Source organism: Giraffa tippelskirchi, chromosome 5 (assembly GCF_054371585.1).
Source record: "Giraffa tippelskirchi isolate mGirTip1 chromosome 5, T2T-mGirTip1v1.2.pri, whole genome shotgun sequence".
In the NCBI taxonomy this organism is placed as follows: Eukaryota; Metazoa; Chordata; class Mammalia; order Artiodactyla; family Giraffidae; genus Giraffa; species Giraffa tippelskirchi.
The window spans coordinates 176,750,551-176,757,101 of record NC_137279.1 but is presented as its reverse complement, the minus strand read 5'-3'; the positions used below and the strand labels follow the sequence as shown (position 1 = coordinate 176,757,101).

The 6,551-nt window shown below is 57.1% G+C and overlaps 1 protein-coding gene across 14 annotated transcripts in view; it reads left to right on the top strand.

The window, feature by feature from the left end:
• Positions 1–812: 812 nt before the first annotated feature.
• Positions 813–6,551, top strand: part of PTPRF (protein tyrosine phosphatase receptor type F) — an 82,530-nt gene continuing 76,791 nt past the window's right edge. For 10 of the 14 annotated variants that reach the window (XM_081492632.1, XM_081492614.1, XM_081492611.1 and 7 more), the window contains exon 1: positions 813–1,070. The gene's annotated coding sequence lies outside the window, so the exon portion shown is untranslated. The remainder of the gene's footprint in view (positions 1,071–6,551) is intronic. The other 4 variants (XM_081492606.1, XM_081492602.1, XM_081492599.1 and 1 more) reach the window with 3 other exon arrangements.

Here is a 6,551-nt window from a genome sequence, read left to right as displayed (position 1 = left end):
TGGGGTGTTGGCCAGCCTCAGGTTGGGGTTGACATCGGGTCAGAGGAGTAGAGAGTGAGTATTGGGCTGCAGTGGATTTGTGTGGAGCTTCTACAAAGCCAGTCTCATAAATCTTAGGTTCCAAGATTACCACTAGAAGTGAGTCAAGTTAGGGTCTTAAATGGCCCCTCAAATGGATGAGGTCTGAGGTCAGTATTTGTATTAGGGTCCATTTCTGGGGACTCAATCCTAGTTCACAAAGTGTGTTGGTATTGACCTGGGGCTGGGACTGCAGTATTAGAGTTTTATGGAAAGGCTTGGGGTTCACAAAAAAGTGCTGGGTAGCTACCATAGCAAGGTAGCTATTGGACTTCAAGGTTCACACAGGGATTGGGGCTCAGCATTGGTGCTGGGGTCCATTTAAGGACCAGGGTTGATGCTGGGGTCACGATCAAGTAGAGGTGATAAAGGGGTTTTAGCCTAAGAATTGGTATTTCACGTTAATATAGGGGTTCAGATTAAAACTACTACTAGAGCCATTTTCACCGCACATTTAGGGGTTTGGACTTACTATTGATTTGGGGGTGGGTTGGGGGTGCTCAATAGCAGGTTCAAATCTCTACGGAGAGAAAATGGGGTCCTAGAGTAATATCAGGTTCACATTTGGATTGAGAGCCTCTAATAGGATCCGGACTTCGTATGGAAGTTTGGGTCTGCCCATGCTCATTATTGGGGTTCCGGTTCTGTATTGGGGTCCAGGTCGGATTAGACGCGGGGTTGGGTTGCGGTCTCGGGCCTACGCGGCTCAGCAGCTCTACGAGCGAGAGTGCACGAGGGGAGGGGCGGCGCCGGGGACGCGCACGGCAGGGGCAGGGGCGCGGGCGTGGGCGCGGGCACGCGGCTGGAGCTGGCGCGGGAGCGGCGGAATCGGTGGCGGCGGCGGCAGAGGCGGCGGCTCCAGCTCCGGCTCCGGCTCCAACTCGGGTGGCGGTGGCGGGAGTGGGATCCGGTGGCGGCGGCAGAAGAGGAGCGGGAGCAGCGGCCCCAGCGGCTTGGGGGGGACATGCGGACCGACGGCCCCTGGATAGGCGGTGAGTGACCCCCGGGCCCCCTTCCAGTTCCGTCTGCATCGGTCCCTTCTCCACTCCCCCGCCCTCTCCCCGCGTTCGCCGAGCGGAGCTGGGGGCGGTCCCGGGGGGCTGGGGGCGCCCCTTAGGCCGGGCCGCGCCCCCACCTGCCGCGCCCGCCGCCTCGGCTAAGCGCCCCCACCAAGCCCGGCGGCTCCTCCCCGCGTTACCCCGCGGCAGACGGACCCCCCCACCCCCGCCGCCGTCTGGCTAGTTCCCTGCTGCCCCTCGCCGCCATCCCCTTTCTCCGCCTCGCCCCCTCCCTCCCGCCGCACCTGAGCCGCAGCCCGCGGCCCCCGCCCCCCACCGCCCAGCGCAAAGTTTCCCTTTTGCGTCGGGGCTCCCCCTCCTGGGGCCCGCCTCGTCTGCCCCCGCCACCGGCGCGGACACGCTCCGGGGCGGCCCTCAGCCTCCCACCGCCCCCCCAGCCACGGGCGGGTCCAGGCCGCGCCCCCGCCCCCGCCGCACAGGCGCCCCCTCCCAGCCGGCTGGGGATCCGCAGCCGCCGCGCCCCCGTCTTGCTCGCGGCCCGGGCGCACGTGCCGTCCCGGGGTGCGCGGGGCGCGAGTTTGGAAACCCCCAACTCCCCTCCTCCCCGCGCCCAGGTGGCCGGCGCGGGCTGGGGAGGAGCTGGGCCGGGCTGTGCTCGCCCCTCCCCGGGTGCAGTGACCCGAAGGCCCTGGGGCGACCTGTCCCGTGAGGACGTGTCCACTCGGACCCGCTCCGGAAAGTTCACTCTGTCGCCGCCCGGCGTCCCGTCCCGTGTTGGTGTGCCCCGGTCCTCATCGCTGTGCCCGCGATCCTGTCTCGGCTTATTTCCCCTTTTCCCTCCGTGTTTCCGTCTCTCTACGCCCTTCAAAGCCTCTATATCTCTGTCTCTCCGTGTCGCAGCCTCCCACTTTCAACCCACTCCGTCCCCCAAGCAATCCCGGGGTCTCTCTGCCGTCTGCGACTCCCTCCGGGGTCTCCCAGTTCTGTCTCGCTGGGCCTCTGTGTTCTTTCTCCCGGCTCTCCGTGCTCTTTGCCGGGTCTCTGTGTTCCTTCTCTTGGGTCTCTCTGTGCTCTTCCCGGCTTTCTGCTCTCTCTTCCCAGGTCTCTCTGTGCTCCCTCCCCCATCTCTGGGTCTCCCTTCCCGGGTCTCTGTCGGGTCTCTTGCTGGTCTCTTGGTGTCTCTGTCTCCCACGGACTGGAATCTCTGCCGCCCCTTTGCAGAGACCCAGACCTCCTCCTTGTTCCTCTGGAATGCTGCCCCTCTGGTTCTTCCACCCCAGGGTGGGGGAGGGGCTGGTTTTTCTCCTCTTTTCAACAGCCCCCCCACCCCCCAGTGCAGGGCCCCCGAGTTGGAACAGGTTGATGGGTGGGTGCCGGGTACTTGTCTGAGCTGTGAAATGGAAAGGAGGCTGCTGGCAGGAGTTGGGGGGAGGGTCCTCTGGATTCCCCTGGGGGCCCCGGGGGGCGGGGGGCAGGCCCGGGAGTCTGGACTGCGGAAGTGTTGGTGCTGAAGACTCCCCTTGGGCTCCCAGAGTGACCTGGTGCGGGATCTGGCCAGAGAATCCAGAGAAGTGCATTGAGGTGGGAGGCCTGGAAAAGGTTCCAGGGGGATCCTCAATGGTGAAGGATCCCTCGAGAAGGCAGGAGATCAGCTGAGGGATCCTTTGAGAGGCATCAGGCATCCAATGGGATCCAGAGCAAGGTTCTGTCAGAAAAATCTCAGGAAATTCTATGCTTGGCTCCTTATTATTAACTCTTGCTTCAGGGAGCAAGAAAATCCCAGTTTTTCACTGATGGTATGAATGAGCCTAGGGCTTCAGGAAGGAGCAGGTGAGCCTCCCCAAGCACAGCTCCCCCACATTTGCAGCCCCAGCCCAGGCCACACACTCACACCCCCCTATTTCCACACTTAGCTCACCCTCCCACCCCCACCTCCACTCCACATCCACTTGTCTCCCCAGTGCCCTCTCATTTGCACACGTGGGCCTGCGTAGCAGCCAGAGCTCCAAAATCTGCTGTGTTTGCACACCCATGTCCCAGTCTGTATGCTTGCTTACACTCTCACTGCACCCCTGTGCACAGCCTAGGAAGGGTGTGTGTACATGTGCAGCCTCGTGCATTCTTGTGCACACATTTTCTCATACATTTTTGCTTGCTCAGTTTCCCCTTGTCATTGGAAACATCTCTGTAGTTCTGTTTTCTTTTTGCTCTTCTTCTTCCCTCTTTTTTCCTTTTAAAAAGGAAAGAGTTTTCATATAATTTTTTCCTCTCTCCTTCCTCCTGCAGCTCCTGGCCTCCCCTCTGGTCAGCCTTGTGCACATAGTGAGCGTGTGTATGGTGTCCCGGCTTCTAGGAGAGGAGGCTAGGTTTGGGTGCTGGTGAAGCAGCAAGGGGAGGGGGTTTCAGGGAGGAGGGGAGCGTTGCAGTAAGAGCAGCCTGGCTACTTTTCTTGGGAATTTTATTTGTGTGCAGCAAAATGCTGGCCTTTGCTCTCTGTGCTCCCTCCACTCTTGTTCTCATCAGTCCTGACTGTGGAAGTCCAGTACAGTCAGCAGGAGATAGGACCAGACCTCTTCCTACAGTGGCTGTGACACACGCTACAGCCCCTCCACTTTCCAGTTTGAGACCTTGGGGAGATCTCGTTCTCCCTGAGTCTCAGTTTCACCCCCTATAAAATGGAAGACGTCATCCAACCCTAGCTGGGTGCTAAGGCTGTCGTGGGAATCCCCTGTGTGGCAGTGTATCAGCAGCAGTGGCGATTGCTTCCTGTGTGACTGACACTGCTGTATGCTTGGACCAAGCTTGCAGCCAGGGCCCTGCCCTTGAGAAGCTCATGGTCCATGGGGAAACAGACTGCATTATGAGAATGCAGAGCAATTCAGTAACCTCTTATTGATTGCCGACTGTGTGCCAGACTCTGGGCTAGGCACTTTCAGCTGGGCTGCCATGCTTCCTGTGGGACTAACTGCTATGTAGAAGAGGCAGCCCACTCCTTAGGAACTGCTGAGGTTAAGCCCAGCATCAGCTTCACCTAAAGCAGCCACCATTCTGAACTAAGGTTAGAAGATTGGAGGAGTTCACCACAAGCTCAGAGATCAAGATGAGATGAATCCCAAAGAAGACCAAGAAAATGGGCTATCTGAATTGGGTTTTGAGGGATGAATAGGAGTTTTCCAATTGAGGAAAGGGCACTCCAAGCACGGAAAGAAAAAAAAAAGTATGTCTAAACACCCAGAGGTCTTATCACTTGTGGCGTGTTCAGAGATAGAGCAAATCTAATGCCCTGTTAAGTAACTGTGACTTTACTCTGAGAACACAAAAAGGGAAACACCAAATAATTAAAGCTTGAATGAGAGGGAGGGTTGTGTGGAATGTGCTGTGATCAGATTCATGTTTCCAGAAGAGGATTGTGTCACTGCGGGAAGTAAATGGAAACAGGATACCCAGTGAGGAGGAGGGTGAAGGTAAGTCAGATGAGAGAGAATGGTGGTTTGGTAGCATGGAATCATTTAGAAGGCACAAATTTGTTAGAACAGGATGATTTATTGGATGTGGGAGTGAGGGAGAGGAAGGGGTCTAGGTTCCTGGGAGTGACTGGATAGGGCTTTCACTGAGCCAGGGACTTGGAGATGAGAGGTGGATTTGGGGAGAGACAGATAATAAGCTTTTGAGATGCTTGGAGCATTTGAGGGTGGGATGAGGGGGTCTTTTAGGAGGGAGATGTGTGTGAGAATCTGGAGCTCGGGAGAGAAGTCTGAGAAAGGATGGAGAGTTATATGAGAGTGTGTAGACCTGTGCCCAAGAGAAGACAGCATCACTGGTAAAAAGTGCAGACTCTAGTTTCAAATTGCTGGGTTCAAAACCACTTAATAGCAGTGTGGCCTTGAGCAAGTTGCTTAACATCTCTGAATTCATTTTCCCTTTTATCAAAGTGGATATAACAGAAGTCCATATCTTGTGCAGCGGTTCGAAGATTGAAGTTAATATGCAGAAAGTGCTTAGAATAGGGCCTGGCATCTAGTAAGTATTGCTGTCTCAGTGTTAGCAGTTGTTATTATAATAATCATCAAAGGGGGCGGTGCAAACCCACCCCATCAGAATCACAGTGGGACGGGCTTTTAAAACTCTTTGGGCATCTGCTCATCTAAAGTAGCTGCAGTTCTGAGCTTTGGTTAGCAGGCTGGAGAGTGCCTCGCCCTCAGCCCTCATGCCATCCCTGGGATCATGTGTGTTGCTTAGGTGTATCTGACCTTCAGGTGGGCTAGTGTGAGAAGACTAGAGGATGAAGCCCTGGGGAAGAGATGTTGGGAACCAGTGGAAGGAGATTCTGAGAAGGGGTGGCCTCAGCGTGTTGGGTCCCCTGTCTCCCCACCCGCCCTGGCCCAGGGCGTCAGGTGAGGTGTCTGCCTCTGAGGTCCGGATGTACCCAGACTCTGTCCCCAGTGTTCAGATCTGTGAACAGCGGTTTTAGTTCCTTGGCAGTGTTTCAGCTACTTCTGGGGACTGTTCTGGTGCAGCCATGGGGGCTGCCTGGGAGCCGCTTGAGAGAAGTGTCCGTGCTCCTCTAGACTTCAACTTGCTCCTTGTCCTGCTGCCAGGCCAGCTTCCAGACTTGACAAATGACAGAGAGCCCTGCCAGGGGCTAGCCCTGGCTTGGTGCCAAGGCCTGCTCACCTGATCCTGGTCACCAATGCAATCTCGCTCCTGAGGCCTTTGTGGGTGCCAGCTGGTGATTCCTAACTTGGGTCCAGTACCAGCCAGGCCCTTTCCGAGTAGCTCTCCAGTTGGTCTCCTGGGTGTGCCCAGCAGCCCTGGTTGATGCTGTGTCTGGGGTGGTTCTGGGAGCTCTGCAGGTGATCCTGATGGGTGATTCTGATCACTCTCTTAGGTTGTTTTGGGCACTGGTGGTTCCAGGTGCTATTCTAGCTCTTCTGGAATCCTGTTTGTGCTTTAGGGTCTTTGCACATGCAAAGTTCTCTGCCTGTTTTGTCTGTCCTCTGACCTACCTCCAGGCCATTCAGGGCACATCCCCCTCTACCCAGGGGTAGCTCCTGCTCAGCTTAGGTCCAAGCCCCAGGCCCACTGTTCCTCTTGTGGCCTTGAGCTTGGTGGTGGTGCAGCTAGCTTGCGGGACCCTTCCCATTCTCTGCCTTGGACTCTGCCCCAGGGTCCCTGAGCAGCGGTGGAGCTGACAGCCTCCCGCCTGGCCCTGTGAGGCCCCAGTGGGCATCCCCAGACAAACGGGCCTTTGAGACATGGAAGCTGGTTTGTCTGGCCAGACCCACCTGGCAGCCTGTGTGCTAGGAGCAGGGGCCACAGGGAGCTTTGTGGAGAAGCCGGTGGGCTGGGGGCTGGAAGCGTGTGACCATCCCAAGGCCCAGCGCTTTGGGCTCTTGGGAGAGGGGGCAGTGGAGGTAGGAGAGGATGTGAGCTTCAGGGTCAGCACGAATGGTC